The following is a 20848-nucleotide window of genomic DNA, read 5'->3' as shown; positions in this document are numbered from 1 at the left end:
CCGTCAACTGCACATACGGTTCACGTCCACGCTGTCGCGGCATGCTACCAGTGTTAAAGACTGCGATGGAGCGCCGTATGCGACGGCAAACTGGCTGACACTGACGGCGGCGGTGCACAAATGCTGCGCAGCTAGCGCCATTCGACGGCCAACACCGCGGTTCCTGGTGTGTCCGCTGTGCCGTGCGTGTGATCATTGCTTGTACAGCCCCCTCGCAGTGTCCGGAGCAAGTATGGTGGGTCTGACACACCGGTGTCAATGTGTTCTTTTTTCCATTTCCAGGAGTGTATGTATATAACAGAATGAACAGCACGACTAGCATGTGGACAATGTAACAAATGTGCCGTTCCATAGAGCGAAAGTAGGAATTTTACGTTTGTCAATTAAGTAAAGAGAGTGATGTGAGAGCCAGATGCAGCCGACAACTGCCGCTGGAGCGCGCTGCGAACGCATGTGCCACTTTGAGGAACACGTACCGCACGCAAGAGTTGCATTGTTTTTGAGCGTTCAGCAGCACTTAGGCTCCGCAAGCTTAACGTGGACGTTCGAAAGTACGAATCGTGTGCCGACGGCTTTATCATTGCGTTAATAACTTGATTCAGCTTTCTCTTATCAGCTCAAAGAATAGGGAGCGTTCACCAGTGCAGACTACGGTTTCCTCGAGAAACGGGCGTTCTTTCCCCGAGTTCAGTTTTCTATTAGACTTTCCAATTTAGCTTGTGTTGATCCAATTTTATATCTTCCTTTAGTGTTAGCCCAGCCTGCGTAAATAATAGATGTTGTTGTTGTTGTTGTTGTTGTGGTCTTCAGTCCTGTGACTGGTTTGATGCAGCTCTCCATGCAAGCTTCTTCATCTCCCAGTACCTACTGCAACCTACATCCTTCTGAATCTGCTTAGTGTATTCATCTCTTGGTCTCCCCCTACGATTTGTACCCTCCACGTTGCCCTCCAATACTAAATTGGTCATCCCTTGATGCCTCAGAACATGTCCTACCAACTGATCCCTTCTTTTGGTCAAGTTGTGCCACAAACTCCTCTTCTCCCCAATCCTATTCAGTACCTCCTCATTAGTTATGTGATCTACCCATCTAATCTTCAGCATTCTTCTGTAGCACCACATTTCGAAAGCTTCTATTCTCATCTTGTCCAAACTATTTACCGTCCATGTTTCTTTTCCATACATGGCTACACTCCATACAAATACTTTCAGAAAAGACTTCCTGACACTTAAATCTATACTCGATGTTAACAAATTTCTCTTCTTCAGAAACGCTTTCCTTGCCAATGCCAGTCTACATTTTATATCCTCTCTACTTCGACCATCATCAGTTATTTTGCTCCCTAAATAGCAAAACTCCTTTACTACTTTAAGTGTCTCATTTCCTAATCTAATACCCTCAACATCACCCGACTTAATTCGACTACATTCCATTATCCTCGTTTTGCTTTTGTTGATGTTCATTTTATATACTCCCTTCAAGACACCATCCATTCCATTCAACTGCTCTTCCAAGTCCTTTGCTGTCTCTGACAGAATTACAATGTCATCGGCGAACCTCAAAGTTTTTATTTCTTCTCCATGGATTTTAATACCTACTCCAAATTTTTCTTTTGTTTCCTATACTGCTTGCTCAATATACAGATTGAATAACATCGGGGAGAGGCTACAACCCTGTCTCACTCCCTTCCCAACCACTGCTTGCCTTCCATGTCCCTCGACTCTTATAACTGCCATCTGGTTTCTGTACAAATTGTAAATAGCCTTTCGCTCAATGTATTTTACCCCTGCCACCTTTAGAATTTGAAAGAGAGTATTCCAGTCAACATTGTCAAAAGCTTTCTCTAAGTCTACAAATGCTAGAAATGTAGGTTTGCCTTTCCTTAGTCTTTCTTTTAAGATAAGTCGTAAGGTCTGTATTGCCTGACGTGTTCCAGTATTTCAACGGAATCCAAACTGATCTTCCCCGAGGTCAGCATCTACTAGTTTTTCCATTCGTCTGTAAAGAGTTAGTGTTAGTATTTTGCAGCTGTGGCTTATTAAACTGATAGTTCGGTAATTCTTACATCTGTCAACACCTGCTTTCTTTGGGATTCGAATTATTATATTCCTCTTGAAGTCTGAGGGTATTTCGCCTGTCTCATACATCTTGCTCACCAGATGGTAGGGTTTTGTCAGGACTGGCTCTCCCAAGGCCGTCAGTAGTTCCAATGGAATGTTGTCTTCTCCGGGAGCTTTGTTTCGACTCAGGTCTTTCAGTGTTCTGTCAAACTCTTCACGCAGTATCGTATCTCCCATTTCATCTTCATCTACATGCTCTTCCATTTCCATAATATTGTCGTCAAGTACATCGCCCTTGTATAGACCCTCTATATACTCCTTCCACCTTTCTGCTTTCCCTTCTTTGCTTAGAACTGGGTTCCCATCAAAGCTCTTGATATTCATGCAAGTGGTTCTCCTTTCTCCAAATGTCTCTTTAATTTTCCTATAGGCCATATCTATCTTACCCCTAGTGAGATAAGCTTCTACATCCTTACATTTGTCCTCTAGCCATCCCTGCTTAGCCATTTTGCACTGCCTGTCGATGTCATTTTTGAGACGTTTGTATTCCTTTTTGCCTGCTTCATTTACTGCATTTTTATATTTTCTCCTTTCATCAATTAAATTCAATATTTCTTCTGTTAACCAAGGATTTCTACTAGCCCTCGTCTTTTTACCTACTTGATCCTCTGCTGCCTTCACTACTTCATCCCTCAAAGCTACCCATTCTTCTTCTACTGTATTTATTTCCCCCATTCCTGTCACTTGTTCCCTTAAGCTCTCCCTGAAAATCTGTACAACCTCTGGTTCTTTCAGTTTATCCAGGTCCCATCTCCTTAAATTCCCACCTTTTTGCAGTTTCTTCAGTTTTAATCTACAGGTCATAGCCAATAGATTGTGGTCAGAGTCCACATCTGCCCCTGGAAATGTCTTACAATTTAAAACCTGGTTCCTAAATCTCTGTCTCACCATTATATAATCTATCTTATACCTTTTAGTATCTCCACGGTTCTTCCATGTATACAACCTTCTATCATGATTCTTAAACCAAGTGTTAGCTATGATTAAGTTTTGCTCTGTGCAAAATTCTACCAGGCGGCTTCCTCTTTCATTTCTTAGCCCCAATCCATATTCACCTACTACGTTTCCTTCTCTCCCTTTTCCTACACTCGAATTCCAATCACCCATGACTATTAAATTTTCGTCTCCCTTCACTATCTGGATAATTTCTTTTATTTCATCATACATTTCTTCAATTTCTTCGTCATCTGCAGAGCTAGTTGGCATATAAACTTGTACTACTGTAGTAGGTGTGGGCTTCGTATCTATCTTGGCCACAATAATGCGTTCACTAAGCTGTTTGTAGTAGCTTACCCGCGTTCTTATTTTCCTATTCATTATTAAACCTACACCTGCATTACCCCTATTTGACTTTGTGTTTATAACCCTGTAGTCACCTGACCAGAAGTCTTGTTCCTCCTGCCACCGAACTTCACTAATTCCCACTATATCTAACTTTAACCTATCCATTTCCCTTTTCAAATTTTCTAACCTCCCTGCCCGATTAAGGGACCTGACATTCCACGCTCCGATCCGTAGAACGCCAGTTTTCTTTCTCCTGATAACGACATCCTCTTGAGTAGTCCCCGCCCGGAGATCCGAATGGGGGACTATTTTACCTCCGGAATATTTTACCCAAGAGGACGCCATCATCATTTAATCATACAGTAAAGCTGCATGCCCTCGAGAAAAATTACGGCCGTAGTTTCCCCTTGCTTTCAGCCGTTCGCAGTACCAGCACAGCAAGGCCGTTTTGGTTATTGTTACAAGGCCAGATCAGTCAATCATCCAGACTGTTGCCCTTGCAACTACTGAAAAGGCTGCTGCCCCTCTTCAGGAACCACACGTTTGTCTGGCCTCTCAACAGATACCCCTCCGTTGTTGTTGTACCTACGGTACGGCTATCTGTATCTTTGAGGCACGCAAGCCTCCCCACCAACGGCAAGGTCCATGGTTCATTGGGGGGGGGGGGGGGGGGGAAATAATAGATGTGTTTCAGAAAATTACCATGAAAATTTACATTGTGATTTTTGGTTTCTTACTTTGTTTGTGCCTTCATACTCACCAATTAACATTACCGGACCTGTCAGTGAATCATATGATGTTCTATCCTTAAAAGTCTTCCACCGTTGATGGTTTCTAGTAGAAAACAACTTCGTCATTGAGCAGTTAGAGATGTCATTTCTGGTTCTGTTGCAGAGCGCAGCGTGACGTTCACAAATATAACGGGCGATCAAAAAGTTTTCATTTGAGGGCGTTGCTGCTGCGCTAGGGCTACTAACTTTAATTTTTTTTATTTTTCTTTGTGTCTTCATTCTTCTGACTGGTTTGATGCGAGCCACCACGACTTTCTCTACTGTGTCAATCCCTTCGTGTCAGAGTAGCACTTGTAACCTACGTCCTCAGTTATTTGTTCGTTGTATTCTAATCTCTGTCTTCCTCTACAGTTTTGCCGTCTATAGCTCCATCTAGTACCATGGAAGCCATTCCATGAAGTATTAACAGTTGTCCTATTGTCCTGTCCCTTCTCCTTGTCCGTGTTTTCTACATATTCCTCCTCATTACCTTATCATTATTTACGTTACTTACTTATACTTTATAAGCTATGTTTCAAGATTCGTCTGTAGCACCACATCTAAATTGCTATGGTTCCATTTTGTTCCAGTTCTCCCACAGTCCATTTTTCACTACCGTAAAATGCTGTGCTCCAAACGCACACTCTCAGAAATTTCTTCCTCACAGTAAGACCTGTTTTTGATACTAGTACATTTCTCTTGGCGAAGAATGCCCTTTTTGCCAGTGCTATTCTGCTTTTGCTTTGGTCAGTCCGTCACTGGTTATTTTGCTGCGTAGGTAGCAGAACTCCTTAACTTCACGTATTTCGTGACCATCAATCCTGATCTTAAGTTTCTAGCTGTTCTCGTTTCTGCTTCTTCTTACTACTTCCGTCTTTCTTCGAACTACGCTCGATAAATATTCTGCACTCATTAGACAGTTCATTAATTCAGTAGATCATGTAATTCTTCTCCGCCTTCACTCATCGTCATCTAACACGTCTTCAATTTTCTTTTCCACTCTTCTAGCTGTTCTCGTTTCTGCTTCTTCTTACTACTTCCGTCTTTCTTCGATTTACGCTCGATAAATATTCTGCACTCATTAGACAGTTCATTAATTCAGTAGATCATGTAATTCTTCTCCGCCTTCACTCATCGTCATCTAACACGTCTTCAATTTTCTTTTCCACTCTTCTGTATATAATTCTTTTCAGCAAAATTGATGCATGAGCCGTTAAGCTAACTGTGCGATGATTCTCGCACTTGTCATATCTTGCAGTCTTCGAAGGCGTGTGAACGACTTTTCCGAAAGTCGGATGGTATGTCGCCAGACTCAGACAATCTACAAAAAAACGTGAATAGTTGTTTTTCCCCATTTCCCCGGATGATTTTAGAAATTTTGGTGGATAATAATCAATACTTTCGGTCTTATTTGGTCTTAAGCCCTCCAAAGCTCTCTTGAATTCTGATTCTAATACCGTATCTCTCGCCTCTTCTAAATGGACGCTGTTTCTTCCTCTAACACTTCAGATAAATCTTCCCCATTATAGAGAACTATCCGCTCTCTCCTCTGCATTTAATAATGGAATTCCCGTTGCCCTCATAATGATAAAACCTTTGCTTTTAATTTCACTGAAATTTGTTTTCACCTTCCTGTATGCTGAGCTAGTCCTTCCAACCATCATTTCTTTTTCGATTGTTTCAAAGTTTTGATGCAGCCATTTCGATTTATCTTCCCTGCACTTCCTATATATTTCATTCCTCTGCAACTTGTATTTTTGTGTTACTTAATTTCCCTGACCGTTTTTGCACTGCCTTCTTTCATCGATCAAATGAAGTATTTCTTCTGTTATCCATCGTTTCTCCGCAGCTAACTGCTTTTTACCTATGTTTTTTTGTTTCCAAACGCTGTGACTGCCCTTTTCAGAAACGTCCGTTCCTCTTTACCTGTACTGCCTATTGAGCTATTCCTTACTGCTATATTTATAGCCTTAGAGAACTTCAAGCATATCTCGTCATACTTTAGTAGTTCTGTGTCCCACTTCTGTATGTAATGATCATTCCTGACTAACCTCTTAAATGTCAGCATGCCCTTCATCTCTTCCAAATTGTGATCTGGGAGTACATCTGCTCCTGAGTAGCCAGCCGTTATGACACTGCACTGCTGCTGCGGTCGCAGGTTCGAATCCTGCCTCGGGCATGAATGTGTGTGATGTCCTTACGTTAGTTAAGTTTAAGTAGGTCTAGGGGACTGATGACCTCAGATGTTAAGTTCCATAGTGCTTAGAGCCATGTAAACCATTTTTGCTCCTGGGTACGCCTTAAACCCAGTATCTGATTACGGAACGTCTGACTGACGATGATGTAATGTAACTGAAATTTTCCCGTATCACCCGGCCTTTTCCAAGTATACCTCCTCCTCTTGTGATTTTAGAACAGAATATTCGCTATTTTTGACTCAAATTTGTTACATAACTCTGTCAGTCTTTCTCCTCGCTCATTTCTTGTCCCAAGCCCATATCCTCCTGTAATATTTTTTTCTAATCCTTCCGCTACAACTGCTTTCCAATCTCCCATGACTATTAGAGATTCATCTCCTTTTACGTACTGTGTTAGTCTTTCAACATCCTGTTATGTTTTCCTAATCTCTTCAACTTCAGCTTGCCACGTCGGCTTGTGTATCTGAACTACCGTTGTCGGTGTTATTTTGTTGTCGATTTTGATAAGAACAACCCTATCACTGAACTGTTCATAGTAACAAACTCACAGCCCTACCTTCTATTCCTAACGAATTTAACTCCCGTTACACCATTTTCTTCTGCTGCTGATGTTACCCTACGCCCATCTGACCAGAAATCCCTGGCTTCTTCCCGTTTAACTTCACTGACCTCTACCGTATCTAGATTAAGCGTCTGCATTTCCCTTTTCACATTTTCGGGTTTCCCTGCCACGTTCAAGCTTCTGACTCGTAGAACGTTATCCTTTCGTTGGTTATTTAATCTTTTTCTCATGGTGACGTTCTCTTTGAGAATCCCATCCCAGAGATCCGAACGATCCGGAATCTTTTGCCAATGGAGACACCATTATGACACTTTTTCAGCTACAGACTACATGTCCTGTGGATACTCGTTTTGTGTTTTTAATGCAGTCGTTCCCTTTGCCACCTGCATCCGCATGCCGTTGATCTGTTTTGATTCTTCCGCCTTTAGGGACAGTTACCACTCCAAGGCCAAGAGAGTGCCACTTGCACAGGGTTATAAGCACCGACATTTAGGCATGGGTTTAGTGTGGCACTTGTGTCTCACCAGCGTGAATGCGGTTAATTTGGGAACGTGAACTATGGCGAAATTATTACTAAATGCATCCAAACAGGACCGAGGTCCTCTAACTTTTTATTGGTTACCAAGGACAAACGTCGGTAGGCATCCATAAAAAGATGGAGAATATTTGTGGGGCAGAATGTCTATCGAAAACCACCGTTGTGGTGCGGTGTGCCAAGCTCATTGCTGCTCCATGGGAACGCACGTCCCCATATCACCAATGTTGAAACACAGAAGCTCGCCAAATGAAGTGGGAGGCACTCGAGCATACGCGCTATAGGTCTGATCTCACTCCATGCGATTTTCACGCTACTGGTTCCTTGAACAATGCTCTGAATGGTCAACAATCACTGTCGAACGAAGATGTGCAGAAGGCAGTTACGGACTTCTTCATGTAGCTGGACACAGTGTTTCACCAAACAGCTACCTACAGCCTGGTTCATAGGTCGGATGATTGCCTCAGGGCACACGGCGATTTTGCCTGATTGTTATGCTGATTCTGGAGCATATGGTCTACGAATGGAAACATTTTGATCGCCCGTTATACACAAAAAAGGATAAGTTTAAGTATTGCCAGTTGCCTTGGAATATAGTTACGGAAGAAAGGAAAGACTATAAATTCATCAAAATATCCACTATTGGATTCGTCTGAATTGATTACGGCAATCACGAATTAACACACAGAAGAAGTTTGGATCCGTATCTTAGCTCTATATCTGTGCCACGTCATAGGTTGCCTCTGATGTTAGCCGACAGTATCGTCTTCATTAGAGTACCCTCTGAAGAAAATTCTGAATTGAACTTTGGGGTCATTTCGGTATTTTTAAGAACCAAAATGAAACAATAACTGGATCATGTATCATAGATTGTCATTATTTATACGGTCAAGTACCTGACTCACTGAGTGTAAAAAGGTGGATTCCATAGCATGCAGCAAATAAAAGAGTCCCGGAGAACAGAATACCAGGGTGCAAAGAAAAGCAGAGGGGGAAAGGACAGTACTAACCTGACTACAGTAGATATTGAAACTGACCACCATTCAGGGTTCGAAAAGTGTGTGTACCAACGTTCCACAAACAACCAATTTTTACTAAACAACAGAAAAATCTATGCATTTCAAATCAAGAGGTGAGCCAAAAATTAATTTTATAATAATCATATGTAACATCCCCAAAAATGTACGATCGTGTAAAGCAATACAGATGGCATCCTTCAGGAATTTGAGAATGGCATGTGCAACGAAAACGCACAATAATTTGAACAATACAAAATAGCTTTATTTAAGAAGTTGCGCAACCATTTCAAAATCTGTTAAATAAGATCGAGGCAACAACTGAATTAAAAGAAATAGCTCGGCACTTCCATAGAGTTTAAATATGAAGTTAACAATTACACAGACAAACTCAATGGGCTCAGCAATCAAAATGAGTCTCAGAAATAACTGATACCGTTGAATGTTCTTCAAGTAATGCGCAGCGACCGACACCCATCACGCAACAGAAGATAACGGGAGTCTCTTTAAAGTCAACTAAAGATAACTGACACACAGGAAGGCAGCAGCGGCGAAGTGGCCGCAGAGTGCACTCTCCACAGGTGTTGGCGATGTGGACGCTTTCTGACAGCGCGCTATGGCCGCAGCTGCGCTGTTGGACGGACGTTCAGATCTGTTCGAGTTCGTGTCACAGGGACAGTCATCAAATTTGCGTTTTTTAAATTCTCTATTTCGAGCGAGTAACGGAGTTCTCTGTACTCAGTAAACGGCATGCGTTCTGCCGTACAGATGGTTTATCCCACCGTAGGCGCCATGTCGGGAGCGCACTGCTCCCCAATCGCCTACTGAGTGCGCCGCGACTTCGGACAAAATGATGCGTAGGGGCTCCAGCAACCAGTGACGCACGCAAAAGAAATAATGCGCTTTGCAGGTAGCAGCACTACCAGGGGCCTTCGGTAGCTACTACTCTTAAGACATACTCGATTCATGTACCATGGCGTTCAGTACACCCTAATGGATTGATTATTTCCATATCCATTCCATTTTTAGGATTTCGTACCTCAACCAATGAAAACGGAATCCTTACAATACCACTTTGTTGTCCATCTGTCCGTCTGCCTGTCCGACGATGAAGACCCCTTTCTGCAGGAACGGGTAAAGGTACCAAGCTGAAATTCGTGTTATACAGTCTTCGGTCCTTTGGTGGTGTAATAAATTTAAGATTCTAAGTGAATGCAATTAAAAGATACAGCTATTTATGTTACATGTCTTGATCCTCGCAAACTCATTTATCATAACCTAAAAGGTACGTCCCCTTTACTTAGAATCAAACTCGTCGAGAAGCAAGCTTACACACACACACACACACACACACACACTCACACACACACACACACAGAGAGAGAGAGAGAGAGAGAGAGAGAGAGAGAGAGAATTTTCGGTTAAATACGTAGGTTTACGGTGTTTTGGCCGTGTATATCTAACCTTCTTAGTCAATGCAATGAAAAGATACCGCCATTCATGTCACACATCTTGATGCTCGCAAATTCGATCATCAAAGCATGTAGATGAACTATCTACCAGGGGCGTTCAGTAAGTAATGCAAAACACTTCTTTTCTGAAAACAGATGGGTTTTATTCAAGATCCCGGTACACTATATTATTCCCCACTTCCCATAGATCCTCGCGACAGTAACACGCGAAAAGTCGTCCAGCGCCGCTGTTTTCGAGGTGCTCCTCTCTATGCAACTCTTGTCAATGGATTTCCCCATATGACATCCGTACAGTCGCTAGAACGATTCCTCGTCAGTTTTTGGTTCATTTTTTAAGTAGGTTATTTTTATTCGGGATTCCAGTACACCATATTATTCCCCACTCTTTTAGCTACAAAACAATATTTTGGAACATAGCTTCCGTTTAACGCTACGACCTTACGCCATCTTACTGAGAGGGCTTGTATGTTAGCATGGTACTGCTCTAGTCGTAGACGTCGGGGCCAACGTCGTGATGCATCGATAATCTCCTTCATTGATCCAGAGAGATGTTTTCATATCCGGGCAATAGGGTGCATGATGAATAATAGTTCAATGAAATTTTGTCAGGTCCTCTCCGGGGCGCAAACTTTTTTTTTTGAGGCCTCGCTTTGTCATGGAGAAGCAGAAGTTCGTTAGCCTTATGTGGCGGCGACCACACTGAAGTTGTTTCTTCAATTTCCTGAAGGTAGCACGATACACTTCAGAGTTGATCGTTGCCCCAAGAGGGAGGACGTCAAACAGAGTGGCCATGATTTAAGCTGGTGAGGGTTCGGCTTTGCGCTTTTTCTTCGAAGGAGAGGTTTGGCGCAACTTCATGTATTACCGTTTTCATTCCGGTTCACAGTGATGAATCTATTTTTCTTCGCCTGTGACGATGTTCGACAAAATATTGTTACGATCAGCCTCATAACGTGCAAGCAGTTCCGTACAGCTGGTCCTTCGTTCTTCTTTACGGATTTCTGTTAGGCGGCGAGAAACCCAGCGGCACCCACCTTTGATACTGGTGGACGAGTGTGTCAGCACTACCAACAGTGAGGTCCATTTGAGCAGCAAAATGTGTTCACCTCAAACGAGAGTGTTCGTATTACCAGTCACTGTGTGTAGCCGGCCGGTGTGGCCGAGTGGTACTAGGCGCTACAGTCGGGAACCGCGCGACTGCTTCGGTCGCAGGTTGGAATCCTGCCTCGGGCATGGTTGTGTGTGATGTCCTTAGGTTAGTTAGGTTTACGTAGTTTTAAGTTCTAGGGGACTGATGAGCCCATTTGAACAGCTGTGTGCGGTTGGCCAGCACGAGGAATACGGGACAGGATTGAGCGACCTTGTTGTGATGATGACAGACTCCTCGCCCGATGACTCGCCGTGCATTTGTTCGCTGCCAGGTTTTCTTAGACATTCCACAAGTGCTTATGATTATCTGCCGAGCTCTGGTTCTCCGCTAAAAAATGGTTCAAATGGCTCTGAGCACTATGGGACTCAACTGCTGTGGTCATAAGTCCCCTAGAACTTAGAACTACTTAAACCTAACTAACCTAAGGACAGCACACAACACCCAGCCATCACGATGCAGAGAAAATCCCTGACCCCGCCGGGAATCGAACCCGGGAACCCGGGCGTGGGAAGCGAGAACGCTACCGCACGACCACGAGATGCGCGCTGTCCGCTAAACGAAAGTCAATGACAGCTCTCTGCTAGTAACGCATCTCCGTGACAGGCAGCATTTTGAAAGCTACATATTGCGGCGCCACCTATTGGAACTTCATGAAATATTCCACAATGTCCCACTACAAATTCCGCATTTCTTCTAACAAATTAGGACAGGAAGAGTGTGTAGCATTACTTATTGAACGACCCTCCTATTTACCTACATATACACTCCTGGAAATTGAAATAAGAACACCGTGAATTCATTGTGCCAGGAAGGGGAAACTTTATTGACACATTCTTGGGGTCAGATACATCACATGATCACACTGACAGAACCACAGGCACATAGACACAGGCAACAGAGCATGCACAATGTCGGCACTAGTACAGTGTATATCCACCTTTCGCAGCAATGCAGGCTGCTATTCTCCCATGGAGACGATCGTAGAGATGCTGGATGTAGTCCTGTGGAACGGCTTGCCATGCCATTTCCACCTGGCGCCTCAGTTGGACCAGCGTTCGTGCTGGACGTGCAGACCGCGTGAGACGACGCTTCATCCAAACATGCTCAATGGGGGACAGATCCGGAGATCTTGCTGGCCAGGGTAGTTGACTTACACCTTCTAGAGCACGTTGGGTGGCACGGGATACATGCGGACGTGCATTGTCCTGTTGGAACAGCAAGTTCCCTTGCCGGTCTAGGAATGGTAGAACGATGGGTTCGATGACGGTTTGGATGTACCGTGCACTATTCAGTGTCCCCTCGACGATCACCAGTGGTGTACGGCCAGTGTAGGAGATCGCTCCCCACACCATGATGCCGGGTGTTGGCCCTGTGTGCCTCGGTCGTATGCAGTCCTGATTGTGGCGCTCACCTGCACGGCGCCAAACACGCATACGACCATCATTGGCACCAAGGCAGAAGCGACTCTCATCGCTGAAGACGACACGTCTCCATTCGTCCCTCCATTCACGCCTGTCGCGACACCACTGGAGGCGGGCTGCACGATGTTGGGGCGTGAGCGGAAGACGGCCTAACGGTGTGCGGGACCGTAGCCCAGCTTCATGGAGACGGTTGCGAATGGTCCTCGCCGATACCCCAGGAGCAACTGTGTCCCTAATTTGCTGTGGAAGTGGCGGTGCGGTCCCCTACGGCACTGCGTAGGATCCTACGGTCTTGGCGTGCATCCGTGCGTCGCTGCGGTCCGGTCCCAGGTCGACGGGCACGTACACCTTCTGCCGACCACTGGCGACAACATCGATGTACTGTGGAGACCTCACGCCCCACGTGTTGAGCAATTCGGCGGTACGTCCACCCGGCCTCCCACATGCCCACTATACGCCCTCGCTCAAAGTCCGTCAACTGCACATACGGTTCACGTCCACGCTGTCGCGGCATGCTACCAGTGTTAAAGACTGCGATGGAGCTCCGTATGCCACGGCAAACTGGCTGACACTGACGGCGGCGGTGCACAAATGCTGGGCAGCTAGCGCCATTCGACGGCCAACACCGCGGTTCCTGGTGTGTCCGCTGTGCCGTGCGTGTGATCATTGCTTGTACAGCCCTCTCACAGTGTCCGGAGCAAGTATGGTGGGTCTGACACACCGGTGTCAATGTGTTCTTTTTTCCATTTCCAGGAGTGTACATGACGGGTCGGCCAGCCGGCGTGGCCGTGCGGTTCTAGGCGCTTCAGTCTGGACCTGCGTGACCGCTACGGTCGCAGGTTCGACTCCTGCCTCGGGCATGGACGTGTGTGATGTTCTTAGGTTAGTTAGGTTTAAGTAGTTCTAAGTTCTAGGGGACTGATGACCACAGATGTTAAGTCCCATAGTGCTCAGAGCCATTTCAATCATTTGAACCATGACGGGTCGGGTGGTCTTGCGGTAAAGCGCATGATGGGAAACCGCGATGTCGGAGGATCAAATATCAGTAGTATCACAGATTTTTAATCCTTAGTTTTAACACACGCTACACCTTTCGATGATTTGAGGATTCATCAGAAAGAACACGTGGTTCGAATTCGCATTAAACTGTAGGTCTCCTTCCTTATTTGGATAAGTGGGATAGCTTAGAGACACCCAAGTCCCTGAAGTGGCGTCCAATCGAAAGGATTCCACCAGACCAATGCGCCACATGAAATTGTTATTGTTTTTGTTATCTTTATACATAATTAAATTTATGCAGAACCCTCAGAGCACGAGTCCAACTCGTATTATCCCGGTTTGTTATTAATTTTTTAAATTTTTTATTTTTTAATCAATTATTTTTTTATATTTGGTGAACAACAACACAAATGCTGTGTTGGGAATTATGATGGATACGCGTGTAGCATCTTTGATTAGTAATCAAAACCTCCTACGTTCCGGGTTCGAACACTGACACCGCTTATATTTTGAATGAAAATGGCTGCCGAGGAATTCCTGCATAAGATGTTACCCTCATTCGGCCAACGGCCTTGTCAAACAAAGCGGAGGAAGGGATAGAGGTTCAGTGTGCTCTCTTGTTAATGAGGTATCAAAACTGCCCCTATTTGCGGAGAAATCAGCAATGATCAACGGCATGAGAATGAAGAAGCTAATGGAAGCCACTGCATAAATGACACATAATGTCTATCTACAGGGCAAGTGCCATGTAGTGGAAAAAGTGTCGTGATGATCCCTCCATTGGCAAAATATTCCGGATTAGTCTCCCATGCGGATCTGCGGGAGGGTACTGCCAAGTGGGAGATTATCGTGAGAAACAAACTGAATAAAGAACGAAAGGATAACGTTCTACGACTCGGGACGTGGAATGTCAGAAGTTTGAACGTGGTAGAGAGGCTAGAAAGTCTGAAAAGTGAAATGCGTTCTCGATTCAGTGTGGGTCAGTGAAGTGAAGTAGAAAGAAGACAGGCATTTCTCTTCAAATCATTATAGGTTAATATCAACAGCAGCAGAAAGTGGTACAACGAAAGTAGGATTCGTTATGAATGGTATGGTAGAGCAGAAACTGAGCCACTGTCAATATTTCATTGAAAGGGTTGTTCTCATCAGTGTCGACAGCAAACCAACACTGACAACACGCCGACGCCGCAAGGCAAAGATGAAGAGATAGAGAAACTATATGAGGATACTGAATGGATAGTTAAGCACCTAAAGGGAGATGGAAAGCTAATAGTTATGGGAGATTGGAGTGCGACTGTAGGGAAAGGAGTAAAATAAATGCGTTATGGGAGAGTACGGGGTTGGTACTCAGAATGAGAGAGTAGAAAGATAAAATGAGATCTGAAATAAATTTGAGCTAGTGATAGCGATTATTCTATTGAAGAATCGCAAGAGGAGGAGGTATGCTTGGGAAAAACCGGGAATTAAAGGAAGATTTCAGTTACAATACATTATGCACAAGCAGAGATTCCGAAATTAGGTACTGGAATTTAAGGCGTATCCAAGAACAGATATAGACTCAGATTTCGATTTAGTACCGATGAAGAGTAGATTGGAGTTTAAGAGACTGCTGAGGAAGAATAAATGTGCAAACACGTGATATACCCAAGTACTAAGGATTGAAGAGATATGCTTGACGTTTCCTGAGGCTATAAGTAATGTCGTAAGGAATGGCCAACACACAGTTGAGCTGAAGAGGGATAGACGTCTAAGAAAGGGCAGTCACGGAAAGTGTAAAGATAAAGACAGGTACAAGGAAGGTAACTGCGAAGAAAGCACGGCTAACAGAAGAGGTAATTCAGTTGATCGATGAAAGAAGAAAGTACAAAAGTGTTCAGGAAAATTCAGAAATACGTAAAAAAAGTAACTTAGGAATGTGTAAAAGTGTTCAGGAAAATTCATAAATATAGAAATACAAGTAACTTAGAAATGAAATACAGTAAATAGGAAGTGCAGGGAAGCTAAGGCAAAAGGCCTACATGAGGAATGTGAAGAACTCAGAAAAGAAATGGTTGTCGGAAGGACTGACTCAGCATAAAGAAAAATCAAAACAACTGTCCGTGAAATTTAAAAAAAGGGTGGTAACATTAAGAGTTAAATGGGAATCCCACCGTTAAATGTAGACGAAGGAGTGAATAGATAGGCCTCTGTTAGACGTAAGATTTGTCTGATAACGTGATAGAAGAAGAAACAGAACTCAATACAGAAGAGATAGTTGAACCAGCATTAGAGTCAGAATTTAAAAAAGCTTTGGAAGGCTTAAGATCGAATATGGCTGAGGGGATAAGTAACATTTAATCAGAACCTATAAAACCATTGGGAGACGTGGCAACAAAATGAGTATTCATATTGGTGTGTAGAATGTATATATCTGGTGATATCATCTGACTTTTGGAAAAACGTCATCGATGACGAGAAGTTCGAGAGTTATCGCACAATCAGCTTAACAGCTTATGCATCCAAGTTAGTGACTAGAATAACATACAGAAGAATGAAAAAGAAAATTGAGGATGTGTTGAATGACGATTAGTTTGGCTCTCGGAAAGGTAAAGACACGTAAGACGATAGAAAAATTTTGATAGAATCTGTCGACCTGGCAAATGGGTTCAGTAATGTAAAATGTTGTAAGATCTTCGAAATTTGGAGAAAAATTGAGGTAAGCTAACGGCAAAAGGGGGGTAAATAAAATAGGTATAAGAGCAAAGAGGAAAGATTAAGAGAGTATTAAAAATGGAGTAAGCCGGTGGTGTAGGCTTTCGCCGTTTCAGTCTGTTCATTAAAAAAGCAATGACACGTATGGAAGGTTCAAAACTGGTACTGAAATACAAGGTTAAAGTGTATCAGTGATAAGATTCCCTGATGAAACTGCTATCTCAGTGAAAGTGAAGAATAAGTGAAGGATATGCTGAATGGAATGAATAGTCAGAGTACAGAATATGAATTGAGAGTAAATCGAATAAAGACGAAAGTAATGAGAGGTGGAAAAATGAGAACAGTGAGAAACTTAGCACCAGGATTGGTGACCACGAAGTAGATGAAGTTAAGAAATTCTGCAACCTAGGCAGAAAAATAACCAATGACGCTCGCAGCAGACTAACACTGGCAAAAAGTACATTTCTGGCCAAGAGAAATCCACTAGTATCAAACAAAGGCCTTAATTTTAGGAAGAGATTTCTGAGAATGTACATTTGGAGCGCAGCATTGTATGGTAGTGAATGATGGACTGTGGGAAAACCGGAACAGAAGGGAATCGAAGCATTTGAGATGTGATGTGCTGTAACAACTTTAACGGCTTCTGATACCAAATGTAACAGTTGTGTTACTAAATGTGACACTTCTGTCACTAAATGTAACTGGGTTTTCTCTTTTGATGCAAGTCAATTGTCAGGATGAGCATTCTAAAGCATTCTGTCAGGTTGAAAATATTAAATAATTTAACTTTTCTCTCTTAACAACATGTGGGCAGGGTGGGTTCTTCCTTGGCTCGGGTACGAGGTCGAATGAAACATCATTTTTACATAAAATAACTTTTATTGAAGATTTGTACAACTGTATCTTACGGGATGTTCTGGTTCGGAGAGCGGCAGCTGTGTCGTTTGTGAAGTCTTCTGCTGCGGCAGCGGCAGCGGCAGCGGCGGCGGCGGCGGCGTCTGATTACGCGTAGCGGTGTGTATCTCGTGTCGCCGTCTCGCCCAGCTGACGGGAGACGCGCAGCGCGAGGTGGCCGGTTTAATTATTGCGAGCGAAGTCGTGCATCGGATGATACCTTGGGTGTGGCGTCCCAGTGTTTCTCTTCTCTATGCGGCCGCGTGTGTTGTGCGTCGACCAGCGGAGCGGCGCGGCGGGGGAAGGCCAGTGTCCCGGACTCGAACCACGGACTCCTGCTTGCCAGTCTTCGGCTGTCAGGTCTTCATCCCAGCTCACAGGTGACTACTGACGTGAGGCCGTCTCCTTCCCGTCCTCACGAGCCACCCGGGTATGTAAAAACCAGACTTCAAATACCTTTTAACTTCTGTCTTCTGGCGCCGCGGCTGCTGCTTGCTATTCCATTACAGCGGCGGACTTGGTGCGTCTGTGCATGATGCAGTCTCTTCTTGCATGACGGTCTTCAGCACCGAAACTGACTGAAAACTTCTTCGTCTTCTTCGTCTCTTCTCTCCATCTCCGTCTTCATCTCCGTCTCCGTCTTCATCTGACTTCCTCCCCCTGGCCCACTGCGTCTCGCGTATTTATTCACTTCAGTTTACTGGAGGTGAACGACTTCACGGTCATTGCCTCGTCTGTCACGTTGAAAAGCTTCTCGAAGAATCTTCTTAACGTCGGTCGTTGGCTCTTGGAATGTAGGTGAGGGCTTTTGATCCCATGTGACGACTGAGAAACACGTGAGCCGGTCATTGCCTCTTCTGTCACGTTGAATAGCTTCTCGAAGAATCTTCTTTACGTCGGTCATTGGCTCTTGGGATGTAGGCGAGGGCCTTTGCTTACATACGACAACTGAGAAACACGTGAGCCGGTCGGCCGATGCGCTGACGGCTGAATCGACAGCGCCCGCTTATGTGGAAGTTGCTGACTTCACGGTCATTGTCTCTTCTGTTCTGCTGTTCGGCCCGCTGCTTGCGAGTATGTAACTCTCTAAACTAAACCAAGTTTTTCATTTATATCCTAATTTCTAGTTCACTTTGATTTCACTAATTTATTTACTTAAGTACCACTCAACATTCCTCCACCCTTCGGAGAAATTCGCCCTCGAATTTACCACTCAACATTCCTCCACTCTTCACACGGCAAAAGCACTAACATAAGCAATGAAACTCTCGACTTAGAGGATTACACACGCTTCACATTAAGTATGTTGAAAATACTTTAGCACTTTACTAAAGCACTGTACGGTCATGAATCACATAGTGTACACATAAATCGTTGTAATAAGTGTATCAAATCTTGATGACAATGAATAAACAAAAAATAGATTATTCACTTAGAAATTTACATAGCAACACCTGTTTAATCAACCCTATATGAATGCAAGAATATTTATTCTACAGTATTGTTTATTTTAACATGAGTCTGTTTAATAAAGAATGAAGTCCAATAAACAAAATTAATACACTAATGCTCAAAAGTAACCACTGAAGTACACCAGTTAAGAGTGTGGTATCCAGTTAACAGGGATTTGATGAAGTGGTATATTATTATTTGGCTTATTTTTTCGTCTTAGATAAAAGAAAACTGTACAAAGCAGAAACACCAACACAAAGGTTCCAGATATACCTGTTCCTAGCATTATATTTTTAGTTTTGTGTTCACTTTTTAATTTTAAAACATGGTGCATCATAACATTGGCATCAATTTTGCCTTGCTGCGAGTTTATGAACATATCTAATGACTTCAGAAGGGAACTGTCAAGGGAGTAATTGAGGTGGGATAGGTTTTATGTAGGAAATGCTTTGCATGGTGTTTTCTTAAAAGAGCAAACAACACGGTTATGGACCTACCAACCTAGTAAAAACAAAAACAAAGAAAAGAAGGAATACATTGTTAACTACAAGATCTACCTGTTTCTACGTTCACTTTCTCTTTCCTAAAAAATAAACCATTACCATTTATTAATTATTTACATACGTATACTACAGTCTACTAAGATTCCACTAGGACATTCGCACTCTTGGTCGAAGATTGTATGGTGCCATGTCTGTATGTTGTGCTGGCGTGGCCACTCTTTTTCCTTTACGGGAACTTCCTCCACCCTTCGGAAAAGCAGACACTATTGTTGAAGGAATTACTTCTGGAGCGCCCTTAAAAGGTTTTAAACGACTTGCATGGACAATGGTAGTTTGGGTGGGCAGTTGCAATTTAACGTTGACTGGTAACGTGATCTCAATAATTTGATAAGGACCTCTGTAGTTTGTTACAAATTTCTTCGTTTTTCCTCTCGCAATATAAGGAGTTGAAAGCATAACCCACTGACCGATTTTGTAATTTGGATATTTACCTTGGGCATTACCTAATCTTTCCTGTCGTTCCAAAGCCTTTGTATTAGATTTTTGAACCTTTTTCCATACATCCTTCATCATTCGACTGAAATCTCTTACTGTTTCTCCGACTTTTCCGTTTTTCTGCCTGATTACATCAAAAGGGGACGGCATTTTTCTGCCATAGACCACTTCATAAGGTGACATGCCAGTTGCTTCATGCGTTTTGGCGTTGTATACCGACACGATTATTGGTAAATACGTATCCCAATTAGAATGTTGTTCGTTAATATAATAACTAAGCATCTTGCCAATTGTCCGATGAACTCTTTCTGTGCGCCCGTTGCACTGAGGGTGTAACGGAGTTGTGCGTAATTTACGTATTTTTAGTAAGTGGCATAGCTGTTTCATTAGTTCAGACATAAAATTAGATCCCTGATCTGTGATAATAGCTTCAGGTACGCCAAATTTAAGTATCCAGTTGTTAACTAAAGCTTGGGCAACTGTATTTGCTTGCTGATCTGGGAGACTCACCACAGCTAGGTAGCGTGAAAAGTGATCTATAATTGTAAGAACATACTTATTACCAGCAGGTGTTTTATGAAATGGCCCGTAGAGATCCAGTCCGCAGATTTGAAATGGACATGAAGCCTCGGGGAGCCTCTGTAAGGGTATTTTTGAACGAGAAAGTTCAGCTCGTTGTGCGCACGCAATGCAATTACGAACGTACTGCGCAACATCCTGCTTTCTGGTTTGCCACCAAAATCGCTCTGCTACACGTCTTTCGGTTGTCCACTGTCCACCGTGTCCTGCAAGGATATGATCGTGGGCCTCTGCCATTATTTCTTGTCTAAGGTGTAGGGGAACAACAATTCGCAGTCCAAGTTTAGTTTTACGGCATAATACACCATCTTCAAAGCAAAATTGTTTTTGAGTTGCGTATTTTTTGCATTCTGTATCCTCATCTTGTGCCTTTCTCCAGTCCTCAGTATCTCGGCCTGTTGCGTCCAAAAGTGCTATTTTCCGACTTAGGCAATCTGCATTCGTGTGTTTTTTCCCTGGTTTATGGATAACTTCGAAATCCATTTCGGAAAGACATAGGGCCCAACGGGTAAGACGACTAGATGGATCCTTTAATCCAAGCAACCATTTTAAAGCTGCGTGGTCTGTAATAACCTTGAATTTCCTACCATAATACACCATCTTCAAAGCAAAATTGTTTTTGAGTTGCGTATTTTTTGCATTCTGTATCCTCATCTTGTGCCTTTCTCCAGTCCTCAGTATCTCGGCCTGTTGCTTCCAAAAGTGCT

The sequence above is a fragment of the Schistocerca nitens genome, chromosome 6, assembly GCF_023898315.1.
Source record: "Schistocerca nitens isolate TAMUIC-IGC-003100 chromosome 6, iqSchNite1.1, whole genome shotgun sequence".
In the NCBI taxonomy this organism is placed as follows: Eukaryota; Metazoa; Arthropoda; class Insecta; order Orthoptera; family Acrididae; genus Schistocerca; species Schistocerca nitens.
This window is presented reverse-complemented; position numbering follows the sequence as displayed.